Source organism: Pipistrellus hanaki (genome assembly GCF_964339955.1).
Source record: "Pipistrellus hanaki genome assembly, chromosome: 14".
NCBI lineage: Eukaryota > Metazoa > Chordata > Mammalia > Chiroptera > Vespertilionidae > Pipistrellus > Pipistrellus hanaki.
Genome location: NC_140516.1, coordinates 41,975,466 through 42,000,419, shown reverse-complemented (window position 1 = coordinate 42,000,419; position 24,954 = coordinate 41,975,466).

Here is a 24,954-nt window from a genome sequence, read left to right as displayed (position 1 = left end):
CATACATGCATATGCACATACTGTCTTCACTACTGTGCTCTATTACCTCATAAGTATTACTCCAAAGTCACATGCCGATGTTATAATAACCAGGAGGGCAGTAATTATTAGCTCATGGATGCAAGCAATATTCAGTATTTTCTCTGTTGATAGTAACATTATTCTGCTAGTCAAATGTCATGTGTATTACAATATTTATTTTATAGTATTAGTTTTAATTTCAAGGCAGAGATACTTGTGGTACAATTGCAAAATTGTTTTTGCTGTAGTGAGGAATCTGTTTAGTCACAGAAGGTATAAAAATATAAATGCTACATGTGTACTCACCCCCAGTTTGAAAAGCTACACAGTATTTACAGCATTAAGTCCTTCCCCACAGGGATAACCACTATTTTGAGCATGTGTCCTTCCCTTACTTAGAAGCATAGTTATAGAATCAAGACAAAAGTAGACAACAGTACCCCCATATGAAATAACTTTTAGTTTTTATTGTTTTTAAACTTTATATAAATGGGGGTAGACACTATGTCCTATTGTCACTTCATTTTATTAAGCAACACACTGTTACAGTGCTGGGATAGAATAAACTGTGAGAACATGTATCAGGGTATACCTCAATTTAATACACATTATCCGTGTGGTGGACATTTGTTAGGTATTTAGATATTGCTGTTTTGTTTAGATATTACTCTTTTAAACAATGTGACTGCAGACATTTTTCATCTCTTCTGGTGCAATGATGCAACAGTTTCTCCAGAGTAAATCCCTAGGAGCAGAGACAATGATTGGTAAAATAAATATATTCTCAACTTTATAAAATACATTGTAAGAATTTATATTTTCCCCATAGTATTTATCAGACATCTATATCTGTACCATGTCTCTATTGAAAGGTTACTAGTAATGACTCAACACCTACATTACATATCTTGGTGTATGAAATAGAAAAAAATTGGGAGGAGAGGAGTTATTTGAGGGTTTATGCAAAGTAAAAAACTGGAACAAAGCATAATATTTTTCAGTGTTAGAGAAAACAGATTATAAGCCTCCAAGAGCAGGAAAAATCTCTTGGGATCTGGATGATCATTCAGAACTGGGCCCTGGTCTGTTCTACATAGTATGATTCAGACCAATATTTAAGTTTTATATATATCTAGTTCAACCACTAGTGACATAGCTATCTGATTCGTTTTAATTTTAATTGGTCAAAGGTCTTCTCCTAACAGCCTCCTTTGTAAACTAGCTTATAGCTCTTAATACTGAAGCCCAGACTATCAGGTATCCTGTTACAACATGACTTCACTGCCTACAAAATTCTATATTATATTTCTATTGAATTTTAATCCCACCTCTTACTTCACATTCTTTCCTGGCATCTTTCTCCATACACCCTTTGCCTAATCATCTGGGCTCTTGTATTGTTTGTTCTTCAACATGGAGTATTGCCTGTGCCTGCCCTCCACCCTGTGAATCTCAGTGCTTCCATTATTACATCTCCTGGTATTCTGTCAATTAGTATTTACCTGTGTTAGACTCACTTAATTGATACTGATAGTGGGAGAACTGGGTGGTCCTGCCATGATGTTACCTTTCCTATCTGTATTTGTACCCTGTAACTTTGGAGACAATCTCACCTGGAAGTACTGGTAGAATTTCATGGCACTGGGACCAGTTGGAGGTAAAGTCTTTACCTTCTTTATATACGTTCAAAATAAGGCTTAGCATCTTTACCTTACTCTGGGACCAGCCCACTAGGTGTGGTTTTATTTTTGAACAGTAAGTTAAAGATCGGATAAAACGTGCAGCAAAAAAGACTGATCACTAAGGAAAATCTTTTTTTTTTCCAACTTCCTTTACTTGTATCTGAATATCATTGTCAGAAAGTGGATGCTGGGCTTTTAACTTTCTTAGGCCAACTTCATGTGAAATCTCTCTGTATACTTTAACTTCTTTATTGATGGGAGATGAACAACCTAGGTTTGATCTCCCTTTGAAGAAAAAAAAGTTACATTTTATTAATGTAGTTTTGATAAAATAATACACAATATGGGGCTGCTCAGTCTTTGTTTAGCTGTGAATAGACAGTACCAACATCCCAAGGTCTCTTTCAAATGTATCTGTTCCTCGCTCAATTTTCTTTTATTGTTTATTAAAATGGAGCCTCAGGCAAAAAAAGAATAATATAAACTGCATAGATTAAAAGCTTCTAGGTGAGCCTATAATAAAGGCTGAACACAAATTTTAAGTAGGATAGAAACTTTTCAACAAGTTATTAAAACGTAGTTTAAATCCAAAGACAAAGGTCTCTGAGTGACTGCAAAGGTTTTCAAACTTATTTCTGCTATGTCTAGTTTTGGTTTATTGATCTTGCTATTCATGCCCTATGAAGCCTATACAGTGTTCATACTAAACCTAACCACTGATGTCTTCAAATGCCTTGGGTTTTATTGTTTAATACTAAAATCAGTTGCACACACCAGCTGCTGCTTCCCACCATTATCATACATATGTACATACACAGATTATGTCTCTATTAAAGCAGTTTTCCTTTTAATTAGTCATAATTTAGTTCTATTCTTTATCCTCTTGCCTGGAGGACCCCTGCCCTTAGTAAGGAAACATAAGGGTATGGCTCCTGGGGAGACATGTGTATAGAGTGGTAAAGATATTTGAAATGTCACTATTGTTTTCTCTTTGGAGGTGTCACTAGGGTCAGAAACTGTTTTCTGTGGAGGTGCCACATTTCTTAGTAAACTTATTAAAATCTGTAACTCTAGTACATAAGGAAAAATGTTCTAAATGACACTGATGCTACCTGTCACATTGGCTGTAATGAGTATCAGCAGCATAGTTAAGATTGAGTTCTACAACAGGTCATTAAATCCTCAAGTCTCTCTTAAATATGACTTTTTAATTAAACAGTTGTAAATTTAACAAGAAGTATAGTAACAATTGTCCCCATCTGATTTTTTTTGAGACTGGTATACTTCCTTTTAGCTGACCAGTAGAAAAAAATCTCAATTTTTATCCTTTCAATTCTCTGGAGTAACATTTAAAAAATAGATATTTTATTGGTTTTTTACAAAGAGGGATATAGAATTAGAAACATCAATCAGTTGCCTCTTGCATACCACCTACTGGGGATGTGCCCGCAACCAAGGTACATGCCCTTGACTGGAACGGAACCCGGGACCTTTCAGTCCACAGGCCAACATGGAGTAACAGTTCTTAAAGTATAGCTATTGAACCATGGTATTGTATCATCTAGTGTAATTGCTAAAAACCCGTATTAAATCAGAATCTGCATTCAATCTGTGTTCTTCACTCATGATTATTTTATAGACTGACATTGGTAGAGCAGTTATCCAGAGGAAATAAAAAGTTGTACTTGTTTTATTCTGAATGTCAGATGACACTATGAAATCATCTTTAGGATTTGGCAGTGCTCTCAATTCTGCCATTGATTTGCTTGTATAATGTTGACCAGGAACCTAAGAGGATCTTGGCAATTGAACCTTGGTCCTTCGAGGCCTCACTCTATCCCTTATTAGCTTAGTAAGTGAGCAAGCCAGATATTAAAACTACCCCAGTCTCAGCTGCATAATCTGAAAATGGGGTTAATAGTTGGTTCATCCCTGAAGCCTCTTATGCAGTGTTTCTCAACCTTCTCTCATGATGAGAATCACCTGGTGGAGTTGTTAAAACACAGATTCCTGAATCCCAACTAAGAAGTGCTAAACTAGAATTTTTAGGAACATATAGGTAAAATTGTATACTTAACTAGTGCTCTAAGACAGATTTTATATACAGAGCACTAAGTTAGGTATGCAATATAGGTAACATATAGGAACATATAGGTAAAATTGTATACTTAACTAGTGCTCTAAGACAGATTTTATATACAGAGCACTAAGTTAGGTATGCAATTTTACCTATATGTTCTCAAAAATTCTAGTTTAGCACTTCTTAGTTGGGATTCAGGAATCTGTGTTTTAACAACTCCACCAGGTGATTCTCATCATGAGAGAAGGTTGGGAAACACTGTGCTATAGTAAAGGACACATGTAGGTAAAAACAAATGTTTAATGCAACTTATTTTTCTTTAAAATCTGTAGTTTTTCTCTAAAGTGAAAGGCAAGGCACAGTAAAGTGAAAGGCAAGGCACAAAAAATGTTAAAAAATAAACTGAATACTGTGCAAAACTGTTGAATGAAGACTCACACAGCCAATTCTATAAAATAGCCCAGAATGTCTCTATTGTGCCTCCTGTTGCTGAAGATATAGTATGCAATAATTATGCTAATTGTCATAGTTAAAGGATGATACAATTTAAATTTCTGGGGAAAATATGTATGCAAATCTGCAGGGCTACTTTGAGCTACATATGAACCTTGTAATGATCTAACAATATAAGCACAGTTTCATTTATATTGTAAATAGAGGGTGGGACAAGAATAGGTTCACAATTGTTCATATGAAAAACAGTTCAAGAATGAACTATAAATCTACTTTTGTCCCATCCTGTATGTTGTAATGACAAGTAAAAAAAAAAAAAAAATATATATATATATATATATATATATATATATATATATAATGAAATATTTCTGAATTTTATTTACTAACAAATATAATTTGATTTTTCTTATTTTAACTGAGAACCAGACTTTTAACAGTGAAACTGGCATAGTAGATCCTCAATGCACACTGTGCACTTCAATGATACTATAATAGTTCTCAATGTGTAAAGAAAAATGTAGGAATGACTGGTTAAGAAAACATACCTTCTTTAATGTCTAACAATATTAGTGGTTTCTAATGTCAACATAGTTCAAAGAGTTTTGAAAAAATCTGTATTTGCATCAATGTTAATGCGCATGTCTTTGACTTGCTGTTAAAGGGCCGGACTACTATGAGCAATAGAAGAGGATAAGTTATTACTCACCTCTTGACAGAAGTTCCTAAAAGGGAGGCATCTTTTCACCTGTGTCTCAGGAAGAGCAGACCTTGGCTGCGACCTGGGTGGTCACAAGAGACTCTGTGGTATGTTGCGAAATGGGTCAGTACTAATGCAGTTTAAAATTGCATTTCTTTAAAAATAAGGTTGCACAGTTTAAACGTTATCTATGACAACCTCATTCTCACACATTTTATGATATGCCTTATGTATGAAGGGTATTCTTAAGTCAGGCAAACATTAGACTTCTCTTGTGTATAGTTCTGCAATAAGCATGTGAATATTTTGTGGCATAACAAAAATAGCTGCAAATCACTAACCTGTAAATTACATTTTTTGTCTTCTGGAAAGGCGGAAGAGTAGTAGTTTAGTGACAAAACCTGGTGTTATGTTCTTTTCCTGAAAAATTCTGTACTGTCCCTTAGAAATATATCAAAATCAAGTAGTTTTTGATATTACTATTTCCTTTTGGGACCTTAACTGATTAGAAGGAAACTATTAAAATAATTTTTACAGAATTATGGGTATGATTAATTAGACCACAACAAATGGTTTCCCACCAAGGGAGTAGTAATAGATGTAAGCCAATACCATCCGTTGGCCTGTGGGAGGGAGAGAAGGGAGCCACATACATACCTGGAGTCTTTAGAAAATGTTGATCCATGAAAAAGAGGTCATCCACATAGGAACAATAAATATTGAGTGCAAACAAACAAAACTACAATTAGGGAAGGAGTAGAGGAAATAAATAATCCAATCTCAATTTCCTCCTATCTTCCACTTCTTGACAGTGCTTCCCAGTGGCCAAACTTAGCTGAAAAGCCCGAGTGACCCAGTATACAGAGGCACATAGCAGGCAAAGGTCTGAGAAGAATAGGGAAAATAAGCAAGAAACACATTACTTTTCTTATATGTGAAGCAAAACTAAAAATAAGCAAAATCTGATTCTTCCAGGTGACTTTGCCAACTACCAGTTTCTATATCCTCAGTAGAGAGACGTGAGCAGAAACATCATGCTGAGGAAACCTGGAGCTAACATAACACCTACTTCAAATAGATGTGTGACATGCTTTTTATAGTGATGACTCTTGGTAAGTGAAACTTTCGGATATTCTAACTTTAATCAAGGGAGTCCAGACTAAGCCAGCTTTGTTATTTCTGCACGAAAATCTGGATGGGCGTGGTGCTTGCCTTTGATGGCTGGGCTGCCTTTGTTGGCGCTAGGAAAGATAGTGAAAGCATCAAATGATATATTACTTTGACAAGTGTGATCCTCTATTCCAATGTGTGTTATGATTTCTGTTCCTAAAAACAAAGGAAGAAAAATTATTAAGCCATTAAAAATCCTTTTGAATATTCATAACAATATGCCCACGCATGAGTAGTTAGAACATGAAGTTACTACCGGATAAAAGTTACAAGTGAATCATTTTTCTTCTTTTAGCCTTCTTTAGTTAGTTTTGAGGCAACCGTTAATCTTCATAATTCCTAAATTATTTTTGCTTTGGAGACTCTACAGTGCATAGACATGAGAAGCTGTCCACACCGAAATTAGTACTTGAACAAATAAAGTGATTTACTTGTTATATATTAATCATGGATTAATGAAGGATAAAAGTACAGTCAGCTCAGTAAGTGCTTGAGAATTTTTAATCAGAAACGTGCTTGAGGAACACATTTTGAGAGGATAGATTTCCTAAATGCAATGAAAGCAGGATATGTTTAAAAATTTAGAATTCTATGGTTTTATAATATAAAGACTTGGCCTAAAGAAGGTACATTTTCTGACCCTCATTGTGATATTGGCAAGACAGATTTTAAAAAGTCTATTTAACCAGTGAAATAAAATATATGAAATTTTAAATTATATACTTTTTAAATTATATACTTAATGTAGATGCAAGTAGAATATCCAGGTATGGGCAAAGACAATGAAGTGGAAAATATTTGGTAGTACTAATCTAATGGTTAAAACACAAAAATATACTAATAATTTTGTATACTATATTTAGCATCTAGGTTTAAAATTATATTTTTAAAAAAAACTGTCAGTGAAGTTATTTTCTCCAAATATATTTATATCTTATTGTTCCTCAATGGACTGTACAGCCTTGACTACAGTAATACCCAGAATATATGACCCATCATAAACAGAACTATAAAATATTAGATTCAAATATATATATATATATATATATATATATATATATATATATATATATATATAATTGCAAATACCAAAGGTTATCATTAAAATTGAACAAGTTCATGAACATGATACACTAAGTTATGATACATAAAAAAGATGCTATACACCATCTATAACTTTTTCTTGTGGAGAACTCACTAGTATTGGAGGTTTCCATAACTCAAAAACAACCTCTCAGAGCATAGTTTTGTTTTTTTTGGAACTAATGAAAATGTAGTAGAATTTTTGACTTCTCTGAAATATATTAGGTTTACCAATAACAACCAAAGCTTAATTACCAAATTTTAAACAAATAGGAGGATTACTTATCAGTCAATAGCCTCAAAGATCAAGACAATCTTTTTTTCCACTCTGCTATGCTTGAAGAGGTGGCATGATGCCTCATGTCCACTCTGTGCTAGCTCTCATAGGAGCATAGGGGAAAAAAGCAGTGCTTCCTGCACCTATACTCTTTAATCAGGAAACTTAAACAGAAGTTTTCTCAGAAATCTGTCAAACTTTGCTTAGTTAAGATTGACTGTGATTGGACAATTATTCATGTTTTAAATTGAAAATATAGACTAGAGGCCAGTTGCATGAAACTTGTGCATGGGTAGGGTCCCTGGGTGGTGATCAGGGCCTTCCTTCATTCTGTGACACTCCCTGGTGGTCAGCGCACATCATAGCAAGTGATTGAACTCCCCAGGGGACACTTTGCATATTAGCTATATATATATATGGTAGGTGTGATCCATCTCTCTTCTGAGGATTCAATATGGAGACTATTAAGTGTGTACCCAAAAGCCATCACTATCTTCTACTTTTTTCTTTGTAACAGAACCCTGGATTGGTTCAAAAGGCCATAAGAAGTTTCCAGGCATGATGCAGGCAAGGACTCAGTGTGGTATGATAAAGCCAAGATTCCTGGATTCTGGTTCCAACTATTTCAGTAAGTAATACAGTAAATTAGCCCTCACTCAGCCTATTAATCTATCTGAAATGAGAAAGATTAGTAGATTTCAAAATATGTTCTTCAATTGTGGGGTTCTGCGGAAATATCTAGTATTCTCCATGGGAATATAATTAAGGGAAAAACTGGAAAAGAGTAATCCACCCTAATAACAGATGAGAATGTAATTGCTTTGGCTTATTTGTTTAGCTTCTGTGAATGTTTCATTTGCTACAAAAAAGTGTTTTTCAAAACTCTTGGGAAAAAATGCTCTTAGATCTTTGCAATTTATAATATGCTTAATAAGCTGTGTGTAAATATAAATTAGAAGAGAGTTGAAACTAAATTGCTCTTATCAAATATAAAGCCTATCCTATTCTCATTTTATTTGATATGAAAACACCCTAGAAAACAATAACAGTATCGTACACCATTTGGATATGAGTACCCACTTGATTTTAGAAACTTGCTGTTATAAATGGATTCTGAGATTAGACAACTAAGCCCCTTGCTGCTTCAATATAAGTTTAATTTGCATAGGCAGGGGAGAGTTGATAGATATACAAAGAAATTGAGTAGATCCCACAAAGGACAGATTAAAATGGTTAAGATACCAAAGGATATATATATCTCCAAAAGTGTATAAGATTAGAATTTATAAAATTAGGAAAAGAGCTAATAGAAAGAATGTAGAAATAATTCCTTTAACCTTGAAAAATATTAGAGGTGATATAAGTCTGAACTGTTCATAATCGTATGATACATCTATAATAGAACAACAAAAGGAAACTGGTATTTTTGACATTACTCTAAAAATACATTAATTCAAAGTCCTTGGTATTACTATCCACCAAGAAAACCCAGTGGTTCAGAAGCCACAAGTTTGACCCAAGGATATTTAAAAATTCTTATGAATTAAAATATTTTTAAAACTCTCATTCTGTGCAATTCTCCAAGCCAAGTACAGCAAAGCACACAAAGAAATATAAGGTACAGTATTTACTTTCACGGATGTTTAAAATCAGGTAAGGGGATTAAAATATAAAAACTGAAATGGAAATACATTTTAAGATATTGGCACCACTCAATAAATGTTAGCTCTTATTTGATTCTCATGTCTACCCTATAACAGTATTAGTGTTATCCATTTCACAGAAGAGATTGCTTGGGTTTTTGGAGTCACTTGCTCAATATTATACAACAAACAGCATCAGGGTAAGGATATTACCTTTTCCCCCTTATTGAGGTATTTGTGCTCTGAACATATTTCACTACAAACATGGTAGATGACAAAATTATTCTAAAACTTTGTTTCCTAAAGCCTCATCCCACCACTGAGCAGACAACCTTGTTTCTAAAAAAGAAATTGAGAGTTTAGATTAAAACTGTTATCTGAATTATTATTTTTTCTTTCTGTGGATAAGGAGCAAGGGCATAAGTACAGATGAAAGTAAGTCACACCAGATAATTCTATTGGCCCTATCATTGGGGGCAGTGATTTTGACATTCTGGAGATCTTTCTCTTCCTTATGCCTTCACCTCATCCTCTTTTATGACTAATTTACATCAACGTTAAAATGCGAACACTTGCTCTAATCTCCCTAAGTAAATATAACACACCAAAATCACTCTACTTGAAGGAAACAACATTCTTCTTTTCCATTCTGGCCACCATTTTCCCTCAATAATCACATTCACTAAAAAAGCACTTATCTTTTTTTTTTTTTTTTTTTTTTTTTTTATCTCCTAAACCTCAGATCATGAGTCTGATCCAACAATCCATTAAAAACGGTCTTCTAAGGATCCCGATGCCATTGAACTGCCAATTAAACAAACAAAAAATCTAGAGTTCTCACCTAGATATTACCAACCTGTTGATAATAACTAATGCTTTCTTTCTTATCTTACTTTCTGGAGTAACACATTGCATTCATCTCTTCACATTCTTCTTTGTCATGTTCTCAAATGTCACTGCTCTCCTGGAATATATCCTTCCCTGTCTTCTGTTATTTCATGCATACTTTTTTTCTTTAATACCACAGCTTCTATAATTATGACTTTAAGAGAGAGGTGTGGAGACCAAAGATATAAACTCCAGTTTCTTCATTCTGATAGTTCTTTTGAACCCAAATCCTCTTTTATCCTTAAACATTCCTGATACTTTTTTCCCCCTCTTACAACCTACTCTTTGCCTGAATTTGCAGTATTTCTAGAAATAAAGACATGTATTCTAGAAATTAGTACTGCAGATTCAGGTAAGAGTAGGTTGTAAGAGGGGGGAAAAAAGTCAACTTTTTTTCCCATTGACTTCTCCTTGCTTCTTGTTCCAACTTTTCAGGAGATATCTCTACATAAATACTCCTTGATCATCTCAAACTTTCCATTACTAATTACTCCTATTGTATTATATTTTTATACATGCTCCATAAACTAGTAGAGACATGATCAACCTCATTCCACATCATAAGAAGAATAACCAGCACTTCATGGTCAATACATCACAGAATCTTAGAAAATGGCCATGATGGTGAACCATAGAGAGAGACCAAGACAGACTACATCGGAAAGGTGAGAGAGGCCATTATATGAGGACCACATTGCCCTTCCCCAGGCCAAAGGAAGGGTTGCTGGGTGTGTGTGTGTGTGCACTTGTAATAGTGTCAACAGTAAATAATATACAAAAGCTCATTGTAAAAGATTGAATTTGTGATACCAGTTGTGGGGAGGAGAAAGGATGAAGGTGGTCAAAAGGTACAAGCTTTCAGTTATAGGATAAATGCTAGGAATGTAATGTACAACGTGATGGTTAACATAATGGCAGATATGAACATTATTTAACAGTATATACATTTAATAAGGGAAATAATTGTTTATTGTATTAATAATTTCATAATATATGTATGTCAAATCATTCTATATATTTTTAAACTTCTACATTAGTGATATATTTCAATTATTTATCAATAAAACTAAAAGAAAATTAAATGCCCCACCATACTCATTCTCCCTTTAGGTTAACTTATATATTTGTCTGACACACAGCAAATACTCATTTAAAACAAAACTATTGAATAAACCAATGAATTTTTAATTCTCTCTTCTTGTACCACTGTTTCTCATTCAATTGATTTCCAATTGTTTCCAAGACCCTTTACAGCTTTTGAGTCTTCTTTCTATTTTCATCGCCATATGCTCACTGTCTTTACTGTAATAGCGTTCTATCTGATTTCATGGTCTTCAGTCTCTATTTTTATATGCCACTCGTAGCTTAATATAACTGAAACACACTTCTGGCCACGTTTTGCTCTAGGCTCAAAGTTTTTCTTTGATCACCATGCCATAGACGCAACACCCATTTCCAGGTTTCTACTTTTATTATACAATCTAAGATATATAGAAGGAATTATTTCATTTTTTCCTATTGGCTTGCTATCCAATTTTCACCACTTTCTGACATTTCATCATAAATCCAAATTATCTCTACTTTTTAAAGTCCAATTAAAATGCTTGATGAACATTCCCTGATCTATTGAGTCAGAAGCTCCTTTCTCCTCTATAGTTCAATGGCTCATCAGATTTATGACAACCCAACACATGTTATTGCTTATTATTTCAATAATTTTATCTGTTTTATTTAAGATAATTTAGTGAGCACCTGCTCTGTGTCAGACAATACTATGGTTATATTTGACTAAGAATATGGCCACATAAAGTTCACAAGCCAGTGAGAGATTGCAAATGTCAGAAATTCTGTGATGAATAATTACATGCAAGAACTAGTGAGAAAACTAAAGAAATTTGTGTTGAGACATGAAGGATGAATAAATAGAAGTATTTCTGTTGGATTTTGAATTTGTGCAGGCAAAGAATTTATATGCTTTCCTTTCATTTCCTATAGTTAACAATACTTTTTAACAATTCTTTTTTTTATATGATCAATAAAAAGTATTGTTAAACAAAATAGGAACAGACTAATGGTTGGCAGAGGGAAGGGATGTTGTGGGGACTGGGTTGAAAAGGAGAAGGGATAAAGAACTACAAGTTGGTAGTTACAAAAGAGTCAATGGGGATGTAAAGTACAGCATAGAGAATATCGTCAATAAACTTATAATATTGGGTCGGCAGCTAAGTAATTGCGGGTTTCACACATATGGCTTCAGTTGAATTTTTAGGTTTGCAGACGTAGTACAAATGTAAAACACATTTTGTTATTTGATAGTTGGCTATTCAGCTGTTAATCAATAAAAAAAGTTTTTTGATCTGTTTTGTAGTTTTCGTTTGGCGTTCATTGAAAAATGGAAAATCAAAAGGAACATTTTCGTCATATTTTGCTTTTTTATTTCCTCAAAGGGTAAAACGCATCGCAAGCTCATAAAAAGTTATGTGCTGTTTATGGTGACGAAGCCTTAAAAGAACGGCAGTGTCAAAATTGGTTTGCCAAATTTCGTTCTGGTGATTTTTCACTCAAAGATGAAAAACACTCTGGTCGTCCAGTTGAAGTTGATGACGCCCTAATCAAAGCAATAATCAATTCGGACTGTCACAGTACAACACGTGAGATTGCAGAGAAGCTTCATGTATCACATATATGCATTGAAAATCACTTAAAACAACTTGGCTATGTTCAAAAACTCGATACATGAGTTCCTCACGAACTGAAAGAATCACAGTTAACGCAACGCATTAGCAGCTGCGATTTGCTAAAGAAACGTAATGAAAATGATCCATTTTTAAAACGACTGATAACTGGCGATGAAAAATGGGTTGTTTACAACAATATCAAGTGGAAAAGATCGAGGAGCAGGCCAGGTGAACCAACTCAAACAACATCAAAAGCTGATATTCATCAAAAGAAGGTTTTGTTATCAGTTTGGTGGGATTACAAAGGAATTGTCTACTTTGAACTCTTACCATCCAACCGAACGATCAATTCTGATGTCTACATTGAACAACTAACGAAATTAAATAATGCAGTTGAAGAAAAGCGGCCCAAATTGACAAATCGAAAAGGTGTTGTATTCCATCATGACAATGCAAGGCCACACACATCTTTGGTCACTCAGCAAAAATTAATGGAGCTTGGTTGGGATGTTTTGCCACATCCACCATATAGTCCTGACCTTGCACCATCTGATTACTTTTTGTTTCGATCTTTACAAAACTCCTTGAATGGTAAAAATTTCAATAATGATGATGATGTCAAATCGTACCTGATTCAGTTTTTTGCTAATAAAAACCAGAAGTTTTTTGAACGTGGGATTATGATGCTGCCTGAAAGATGGCAAAAGGTCATTGATCAAAATGGGCAATACATTACAGAATAAAGTTATTTAGTTCCATGAAAAAATTCTTTGATTTTCTTTTAAAAATACGCAATTACTTAGTTGCCGACCCAATAATTATGTATGTTGCCAGGTGGGTATTTGGAATATCAGTACATGGCTGAAAGTACATGGCTGTTTAACCACTATGCGACAAACCTGAAACCAATTCAAAATAATATGGCGTGCAAGCTAGAACTGAAAAAAAAATTTGAAAAAGTAACACTTTAAAAAGAAGTATTTATTGAACAAAGGCCACTAGATCTTGCCCCAACATATATCCTGTCACTCTAAAGTCTATCAATTTGTTTGAGCACTATGAGGGGTGGCCGGGACTGAGAGGATGCCTGGCAGCCCGTACAAATGAAAGGTTCAGCCTACTATGGCAACAGCACATGTTTCTAATTAATCTTGACACATTCTTGTAGTCGGTGGGGTGGATGGGGACCCATGCTGTGTTCTAGCAAATGTCATTTTAGAGGATACAACTGAGATATAGAGTACAATAATGTGTAGGTGTCACCTTAAATCATCAGCCTCAATGATACCTCTTTTTCAGATTTCCAGAGAGTCTGGTGTTTCCGTGCCTAAGACACAACCGAAAACATGTTCTTGTCAGTGAAATGAAATGTTGTCACAAAGTAGTACGTTCCTGCTGTTCCCTACATGCCACAGTCTTGATTTTCACTCATCTCAAAGAGGTATTGTTTTCTCTAATGCAAGGCAGTTGATACAAATATAATCAGTCAAGTTCTTATATGCCATTACTTGACATCTGTTGCTTAGAAATGATTCATTCAAGTTATTGCCATCAAAGGCAGAAGACAAAGTTACATAAGTTTCTAGATCCAAAAATAAAAGCCAAATCATTTTTTATCTCTACCACTGTATCAACTGGCAGAGGCTGCCTGGAGAAGGAGGTTGAGTCTATAACTCTCTCCTAGCCTTGAACTCCTTATTCCCTCATTTTTATTTTACTTTAACCTAGACCATCCTTCTCATAAGTATTCTTGTTCTTCCATGTATCATTCTAATCTCTCATTTCTAGCTTCACATAATTCCATACTCAACATAGACCTTGAGTAATTCATCACTTCACCTTTTTCCCCCTTTTAATTCCCTTTCCACTTTATCCTCCAAGCATTCCTGCTCACCCCCTCCAACAAAAGGGCACATACTGTTATGTGTTTGGTGAATCCCTAATTGCAGTTACCCATGCATTGCTCATCTAGGGTAAGAGTAGAATTTCAAGGACTCTTACAACAGTTAAATACAATGTTTACACCAATTATGACAAAAATGTATGTTTCTATAATGTGTAAAGCACCATTCATAAATAAAACCATAAGTATTTAGTAATAATGACTCCTTGGTGTTCAAATCAGTTGTCGTATAGTGTCTAGCTATAATGGTACTGATAAGTCAATATGATGTGAACTCAATTTAAACTATAAATGAAGAAAATGCTCCTGAATTTGTTATAATATTATGATAACTTTCAAAGAAATATAGCTGAAGTAGGATTTCCTGAACTGGAAATTTTTCTAGAACATTTGGATCTATATTCTTAAACTATTCTGATTCAGGTTACTCAAGACAAAGTATTGTGTATTTATAATTAGTTATTTCTTGGATTTAAAGTGTTTACTCAGACCTTTCCATTTGGTGCTGTGAGAGAGAGATGCTGAGCCAAGAGGAATTTATTTAATCATATGCTATTTGTTTGTGTTTGTTTATTTTCTTTCAATAATAGAGCTCTTCTAATTTTCCAGTAGTTTTCCTCTAGGCATTGGATAATCTAATGTGATTCAACTTACTAGAGTTTTATGTGATGCTGTACAAATACCCTAGAACTTAAATGACTCAATCTTTTCAATCATCAAAATACTAATGTTCTTAAACAAGTCTTCTTGCTTTTATCACTTTTCATTTTATATATTAATGTTATTTTCTATTTTTACAACTTAGCCGGTTAAAAAGTTTTGGCTTTTTTTTTTAACCTTTATTTGGTGTTTTAAAGCTATAGTTTTAAATGACATATTGATAGGAAGAATTACTCTAACCTGGGATATAGGAAGAATTACTCTAACCTGGGATATAGGAATTAAAGACTTTAGCTTATTTTGGAAAATATAATAAATATTCATACGGAGGATAATCTTGATAAGGACCATGATCAGTTAATATGTTAAATCTATATATTAAATCATATTGATCTTTAAAATACCTAAAATAATGAAATGGAGTGTTATTTAAGAACCCACATGAATTGGCCCAAGACTGCTCAGGCAACTTGAAAATAACTATTTAGTAAAGACAAAATAAAAGACATTTGTTCAATTCTGTAGTACAAACAGCTCTGTCCATTATTTCCTAATGATATTTTGATCATCATAATCTCATTTAGTCAATTGAGTTTAATTGCAAGTTCATTGTCAGAACTTTCAAGGTCCTGTATTCAGGAGATGAGACTGCTTTACTAGTCATTCCTCAATCTGAATTTCTCCAGGTTTCAGGTATTATAGTATCAAAGCATCTACTAGGTCTTTAAAGTAATACATTTTACCCAATTTCATGAAAGAGTTAGAAAGAATGGCTACATAAAATACAAAATATTTGTAGATTTTCAGTATAAATGTTCAACAGAAGTACAAACAAATATTAAGTGCTAAAAATGGCCTAGATGTTTATCAATAGTTTCTGCTCAAATTTAGTCTACTGCCATTTAAAAATTAGATTTTATATTCATACAGCACCACTTCTCTACAAAACTGAAAATTTCCATAACCTCCATTTTTTCAGCCTTCTAGTGATTTATTTTTTTATTTCATAAATGAGGAAACTGGGGGAGGTTAATTGGCTTTTCACTGAAATAAAGGGTGAGTAGGTGACAGAGCCAGAAATAGACACCAAGATTTCGTCTCGTCCCACCTTGATTCACATCATGAGAAAGAGCTTTCTGTTTCTAAATACATTTAATGACATAGCTCCTGGAACTGCTAATGAGTATAATTTTTAAAACCCACCTGGTTTCTTAGCTAGGTAGAAACTTCCCAAATTAGGCATGCTTTGATAAAAAGTTGAGAACTTGATGGTAGAGTTAGGGCAACTTGAAACAATAACATATCTGCATAGTTTCCTCCACACATTGTTAACAGATCTATACTGGGCAGGACCACATTTATTTCATTGAGAACCAGCACACATAGAAGATATAGGTAAAATGAATTGAAAACTGAACAAAGGGGTCTAGAATCATGATTGGACTCATCTGTCTTAATGGCATATTTGACCCATATATGCAACCCTTTGCACTCTGCTGTCCCCTCTCAGGGGACATCGAAATTGTAGCATATCACTCGAATGTCCCCTCTCAGGGGACATTGCAGTTTATTAGTAATTACGGGGAATTGAGTTAACGCACGTTTCACAAAGTAGCGTCGAGGAGCTGGTAGCCAATGTCCAGAATGGTTCGGAGTAGCTGGTAGCCAATGTCCAGAATGGTTCGGAGTGCAAAGGGTTAAGAGATTTTACTAACAATGAGTTTATAGGAATGGTGAAATGACAGGTCTCATCAGAGAAGAGTAAATGCCAACAATAATAATACCTTAACCTTTATTAAATGCAAGTATGAGAAAAATAATATTTTGTCTTTTTTTAACTCTACTAGGTAAAACATACAGAACTATTTTAGTTTGCATTTTTTTTAAAAGAGAAATCAATTGGTCATATTTTAAGCTAGTAGCCAGAGTACAGAAGACCTTTAAATATTATTAAAAATGAAAAATATTGAACTCGGAGAAGAAAATATTCATGATAATGTTAATATTTTATGGGATATTATATGGAAAAGGCATTAGGTTCAACCCATGTGGTACCAAGGGAGAGAACCAAAAGAGTGGGTAGAAGCTATGATGACACAACATTTAACTCAAAATAAGGAAGATATTTGGAATAGAGATGTGAAGAAGAAAAAATAGAATGGCTCCAGAGATTTCTAAGGGTGGAAAAGCCTATGATCCATTGTTGAGGGGATTTAAGCACCAGATTAATTGTTGACTTAGTTGGAATTTAAGGTCCTTACAAACACAGGGAGTCCATTATTCTTATAAGATGTGTAGTGAAGCAGTAATTTCTACAGGGAATTTAGGACAAAGAAATTGAGAAACCACTGCTGAGATTGGGAGGATTGAAATTTAAATGGAAGTTAGATTTTTTCATAGACAAAAAGAAACAGGGCAGGCATCCCAAGGACCACCAAGAGAAATATAGAAAAATATAGCCTGTGCCTATAAGAAATTATCAAAAAAAAACAGCCCTGAGAAAGTTAAATAGGCGCATAGTCAGATTGGTAAGAAAGCAATAAGACTTAAATGCCAAGAATATTGTTTTAACTTAAACAGTGATTTCCCAACCTTTTTATGGCCATGCCCCACTTAAGCATCTCTAAAACACTAATGCTCCCCTGATGGCATATAATTCTTATTATTCAAAAAGTGAACTCCTATTCACATGGAGGAAGCATAAAATGTCATTAAATTGGTCTAAACAAGTTTCCAAGGAACATGGCATCCATGAAAAAGATAAGGAAAAGAACAAAAGGACAGGTGAAGTGCTAAGGGAGAAATCACTAAGATTGTAAAAAAAAAAAAAAAAAAAAATATAAAGTGATATGAAAAAAATAGCAAATACAGTTTCCAAATGCATAAATGTCATAAATGTGTCATAATATACACTGAGTGGCCAGATTATTATGATCTCTGAATGCATAATAATCTGGCTACTCAGTGTACTTCTCTTAAATATCTCATTTATGTGATATCAAAGATACTATAAATCATTAATCTGGCCTCTTGGTGTATATATATACACTGTATTTGAGGCCCCTAGAACCATAAAATGCAAAAATTCAGTGTTAACAACTTATTCTTGAATCCTCCCCCTTTAAAAATCAAATTGCTCTCATGTGGGGCATGTGCCCCATGTTGAGAGAACCACTGATTTAGACAAATATACTGTGAAGGAAAACATATACAAATTTTGGAACCAAAAAGATTCAGATTCATATCCTGGTTAAACCATCTCTATTTAGCAAGTTGTCAAATTCATAAAAGTTGAATGGTTACCAGGGGAAGAGTGGAGGTAGGATAAAGGAGTTGTTTTTTAGTGGGTGTAGTGTTTCAGGTTTATAAAATGAAAGATTGTTTCACAACATTGTGAATATATTGAACTGTACATTTAAAATGGTTGAGATGGCAAATTTTATATTATGTGATTTTCAGCACAATAAATAATTATTTACATTCTGTATTTAAGTTCTCTGAAAATTCAGTGTTTACACTTGTTGGGAGAAATAAGTGAGTTCTACTAAGTGAAATCATGACTCTACTGAATATCTCATGAATAAAAATACCAAAAATCATTGCATTGGTTTCCATTTTCTCCATCTTCCTAACCTCTTAAGAGTTTTTAATGATCAGCATAGGGACTAGGTACATGAAATTAATTACCTTTTGTGTGCATGATGGTGGTAAATCTCCATCATGTGTTTCAAAGGCAAAACATTGCAGATAATCAAGAGTTCCCTTGGAAATCATTTTAAGTTTGCATGGAATACTGAATGCCATATTTATATATTTTCTTAGGAAGTATTTACAGTTGTTTTCTTCTCCAACATTTAACACATTGTTCTGACTTTGTTTAAATACTATTCACAAGAGTTGGCTTGTGTAGAAGAGCCATGCTGCATAAAAAATATAAACATGACCTTTAAATGCAGAATATAGAGATCAAAGCTACCGAGATTGAGGCAATGGTGACTTTACAACCTCAAAGCCATATGTACTCCAAGTAGAGGTTTTTCAAATTCTGGAGAGTGTTTTATAACCTGTATCTCAAGCCCCACCTCCAGAGTTTCTAATTCAGTGGGTGCAAGGTTGTGGGGGAGGAATGGGGAATCCCTGAGAATCGCATTTCTAACACATCCTATGTGAATGCGGATGCAGGTTAGTACACCACAGTTAGCACTCAATACTTCAACTCACTGGGTGAAAGAGTAGAAAATATCTCACACACTATTAAAAATCTCTCTCCCAGATAAAGAAAATCACATGCGTGTTAAATAGCTTTATAAGATCTAATTATACCTAACTCCTAAACTCAAGCATTTGGAAAATTTAAAGGAATACAATATCCATAAAATGAACATGTTTGATGTGTGCAATTTCTTGGTCATGTGAGAAGACATTTAGGAATCGCACATTCCAATCCCAAAATCAAAAATCACCCTCTCGTTGACTTAACTCACCATTAAAATGCAAGCTCTGGTCACTGTTTATTGGGAAGAGCCCAAGAGAATCTCTACTGGGACTAAAGTTTTGAGGTCATATACTATGCTGAAGATTCTTTTCCAACATTTAAATCCCTTCTAATGTCATAATGCAGATGGATTTCAAAGAAACCCACTTCCTTTAATGCCCACACTCTTAGGCAAATAAAATCAAGGCACTGGCCTTGTACTCCAGCAGTAAGCTAGGGGATGAAAGAAAAAGTTGCAGCTCATCTATTTAAGTAAGAGATCAAAAATTAAAACCACATGTGACAAGCCTAATTTATCTGAGCCAATGTACATTTTTCCCTGAATGCCATATCCATTTTTCTAACTGCTTTATTCAATTTGCTTCTGTGAAATTTAGTTAAAGTTCCTGTTTTAAATTGCTTTTAGTATACATTGCCCCAAATTGTTTACTCCATTCTCTTTGATTCAAAGCTTTGCTCTTTTATTTCAGGCCTCTCTGTTCCTCTACCCATTCTTAATCTTCTCCCTGAAAGAATCCTCCTTGGGAGGGTTATTATCATGTCTCTCATGACGGTGTGCTTAAGGTTGTGTCAAAAGGGTACTTGCATGGTAGGATTAACTACTCTTTTGTAGGATTTGCTGAAATCAAAGCAATGGTTTCCAGTAATAGTTGTATCATAGTAAATCTAGTCTTTGGAGAAAGAATATTTAAAGTCACTGGTGAAGTAAACTCAATCTTACCTTAAACTTAAAGAGTAAAGGAATGGGAGATGATTAGTGTCTGGATTTGTGGAAAGGTAAGTTGTCCTGCATTTCATGTCTGTGCAATAAACCTACAATAAATTGCAATAAATAACTTACTTTGATAAATCTGATAGCAAGTTAAGGAGGGCAAAAGAGAGGGAGAGAGGTCATATTTTCAGGTTTCAGGACAGGCTGTGAACCCCAAATTTATATATCTTCAAATTTTAAGGACATTAGTGGCTTGATCAAAACATAGTAAAAGGGAGTGTATCTTCACTAAGTTTTACCACTATTATTTTATGAATTACAGTATTTGACATAACTGTCTGTGGGGAGGAAAAGAGCAATACTAGGAGCCTTATACCCAAATAATATAGATCAATCCTGTCAACATCAAAAACCTGTAAGAGGAATTGACTGATGTGATGCATGTTTAATCTCTCTCTCTCTCTCTCTCTCTCTCTCTCTCTCTCTCTCTCTCTCTCTCTCTCTCACACACACACACACACACACACACACACACACACCCCTCAAGCCCTGATTCTACTGAGATGAATGAGATGGAATACAGAATGACTCTATCTTGGGTTCTTGCAGATGTCAGCAGTAATAAACGTCAGGTAAGGTGACAGAACCTGTCTATTACTTATTAAAAGCAAATGTATTGGGTTGTCAAGAATTTTAACAGTTTATGTATCTACAATTAAATTTGTCTATCAGAAAATTAAACTCAAGTTTTTGTAAACACCTACATAAAAGGTGGCCCTGGTCTAACCATTTCCATACAGAAACACTGTCAGCTGGCACTGAAGGAGGCAGAGTCACTGGTTCAGAGTGCCATGAGAGTGGCAACCTATGAAGCCGAAGGGCAGGTCTGCCCTGCCAGGCCTTAGGGTTGACATTCCCACCAAGGAGGCCAATAGGGCACAGCATTGAATCAAAGAGGATTATTCGTAAGCCTTAAGATCTAACAGAATTTGCTTTGCCAAGTTTGATACTTGGGATCTGTCACCCCTACTTTCTTATTTATTGTTGGAGTGGAAATGTCCATCCTATGCCCATCTCAGTTTATATTTCTGTTTAAGCTATCCCAGCTCATCTATGCTAGACTATGACAGCCTGAGCAGACTAAGACACGTGGTCTCCACTACAGTTTCTGCATTCAAGTAGAGTGCTGTGCATTTTTTTTTATAAGACTGTGCATTTTTCTGTCCTTTGATGATGCTATTTCTCTCTTATCAGAAATCAGAGACATATTTCTTAATAGCATATTATTAATTTAACATATCATGTTTCAATCATTATAGTTCAGTATATAATGATTTAAAATTCCTGAAAAACATATTTGTATATACATAAAAAATAAAAATCTCTAAATACTGAGTAGTTGTGTTATGCTGGTGAGCTTGTTAGTGTTTTTGTTTTTTTTTCCTATTTGTTTATCACATTTTGTTTTCTTATATTGTTCATGCAATATTGTGTCATTTGAAAAGTAAATATAGAATGAGCTGGGAAAATAAAGAAGTGTTAATGAAAACAATGCTGTCATGTTAGTTCACATTTGTAATATTTTCTCCTTAAGAGTAACTAAAAAAAAATTAAGAATTTTGTTTTTATTGCTAATTTATGTTCATCCAGTGATCATTCACCATTAAAAGTTAATAATTGAATCTAAAGTCTGCAAATCTGACAGTATACATTGGATTTAAGAAAGTGTTAAAATTGGCCTGAAATATTTATTTTATAATCATGAAAATGTGTTTACATATTAAATAATTGTCCTTTTCAAACCAGTTTATTAGAGCAGTGTTTTAGTATTTTTTTTTCTTCTTAAAATAATTCCTACATCCTTGGCACTACTAAAAATGTGGTAGCCCTTACAGGTTTCGCTGAGTGGATAGAATATCAGCCTTCAGACCAAAGAGTCCTGGGTTCAATTCCAGTCAAGGGCAAGTTCCCTGCAGGCTCTTCCCTGGGACCCTGGTCAGGGCTTCTGCAGGAGGCAACCAATAAATGTGTTTCTCTCAATCTTTCTCTCCCTCTTCCACTCTCCCTAAAAAAATCAATGGAAAAGTATACCCAATGGGGATTAACAACAACAGCAGCAACAACAAAGTGGTAAAATTAGAATTCTATTTTCTATAGAAATTATCAATTTTTTTCTATTCCTCTCTCTCTTTCCATTTTCCCCTATTATTAATGACCTTTTTTCCCTTTCATCTAATAACTACCAATTCTACACCAAATACTACCAGGGGCTCTGAAGTTCTAGAGTTGAATAAACTCATCTCCAAGGATGACAGCCAAGTTCTTGGTCTGGTACAATGTGCCCTGTCGATGGCTGAGACAGAGGTATACATAGGCCCTGAGAAAGGCAGTAGAGACATTGAGCACCTCTAGAGCAAAAGCTCATTGCTTCTGACTGGCTTTGAAAAGAAACGATATTAAAAACAGATTCAGAGACAGAGAAGCATCAATCAGACAGTCAAACCTCAGAAGAGAAGGTAAGGGAGGCTGGGGGTAAGGGAGAAAGATCAACTAAATGACTTGTACGCATGCATATAAGCCTACCTAATGGACACACACCAGGGGGGTGAGGGCATAAGGGAGGGTGGAGGGGCAATGGGGGGATAAGAACTCATGTGTAATACCTTAATAAAAAACAAAATCAAAACACTCAAGTAGTTTATCTCCATTCTTTCTCTTATAGATTCATATTTAAATTATGAGGTGTTTTTTTTTTTTCATTTTTAAGTTCTCTTTTGGTAGGGAGAGGAAAAGAAGAGCTATTTTATATCAAACAATGGTTATTACACATTCATAACTTATGTTTCAGGCCTTTTGCTGTTTACTTTTAAAAGGATGAAAGAACCATTATAGGAACTGAAAGACTTAATTCAGTCCCAATTAGGACAATAGTGGCAGAATCACATTTCTTTTACAGTCCAGATTGCCTACTTGAAAGTTGAGGTTGCTTTTAGCTGGTAAGACATTTGTAAGTATCAAAATGGCTTTGAGTATTAGCATTCAAATCAAGCTCCATTAAAAGAGACATAAAAATAAAGTTTTTCACAGTACTTTTAAACGACTTATGATGAAGCTGATTGATCTCCTACATTAGGCAGAGAAAACTAAAATCCCCCAAGGAAACACTTAACATGAATAGAAAACCAGAGAATATTAATACACCATGTCTGTGGGTCCTGCATATTTTATTCCTTTCATAGTTCACATAATGATTATTGAAAACATAGTGCCTTCACACACATTGAAGTAAAACTCCCCTCTGACTTTATTGGGTGAAGTGTGCAAGATGACAAATGCATTTAGCCTTTAAATGAACTCAACTCATCAGAAGTGATGGGTACTTTACAGCTACTGATAGGCAGAAGTTGGGAATTTGGGGAGGTTGGAACAAGTCTGAATATTTTATCAGAAGCTAATGTGATCTATTTGATTCAGCGTGATGGCGTGGAAAGTCTCACAGGGACAGAAATTAGCACATTCAGCAACAGTGTAATAATATAGAAGTTAACATTTGTTGGGCAGATGAATTTTTGGTGTCAAACATAAAAATAGTTTTTTCCCCCTGTAACCTACTGTAGAGACCCACGAGGAACCATAAATCTGAAATATTGTGAATTTTGAAAATTGAACGTCAAAGATTAATTACCTCGAAGAGAACAGCAAAGAGCTTTTGCATGATTCACACTGACAGGGAGGAGATTATCCCCTGTAATTTAAAAGGGGGGAGTGAGGGGAAAAAGGATATTTGTATATAGTCAGGAGAAAAATCCTAAAACAAAGTTATCGCATTTGTTATACACATTTTAAAGGATTTTTCTCCTGACTATATACAAATATCCTTTTCTCCCTCCCCCCTTTCAAATTACAGGGGATAATATCCTCCCTATCAGTGTGAATAATCTATAGATGTAGATAGATAGATAGATAGATAGATAGATAGATAGATAGATAGATAGATATGGATAGATACAGAGAAGAGCCTTTCTAAGATATAGAAAATTCAAACAATTCAGATTTTATTCATAAAATGTGTCCATTCAATAGTTTCTCTTTAATACTATACCTTCCACACTGCCAACTACCTCAATATGTAAACCAGAAGAAGTCTCACTCAGGCAAATTCCTGGAACATGCATTCATCTCAGCATCTCAGTGCCCCATATATCCCCAGGGACTATGAGTTAGCTGGAATGGGGAAGTGAATAAGCTATGAAATATGAAGTTGAGCTCTGTTCCCATCAGGAAAATTTATTCTCCACAGTAACTCCATCCAGGATATTGATTATGCTCCAGGCATGAGGGAAAGTTTGACATAATGCCATGAAGCTTCATTTCTTAGTTCATCCCCAAATGCTTATTTGGCATCCTGATCTGAGCTCTCAGGGATTTCTGAGGATCCTGAAACCAAGTCTGTATTAGCTCATAAGGAATACTGTGGGAGCCGCCAGAGAAAAGCAGTAGATTCCTGCA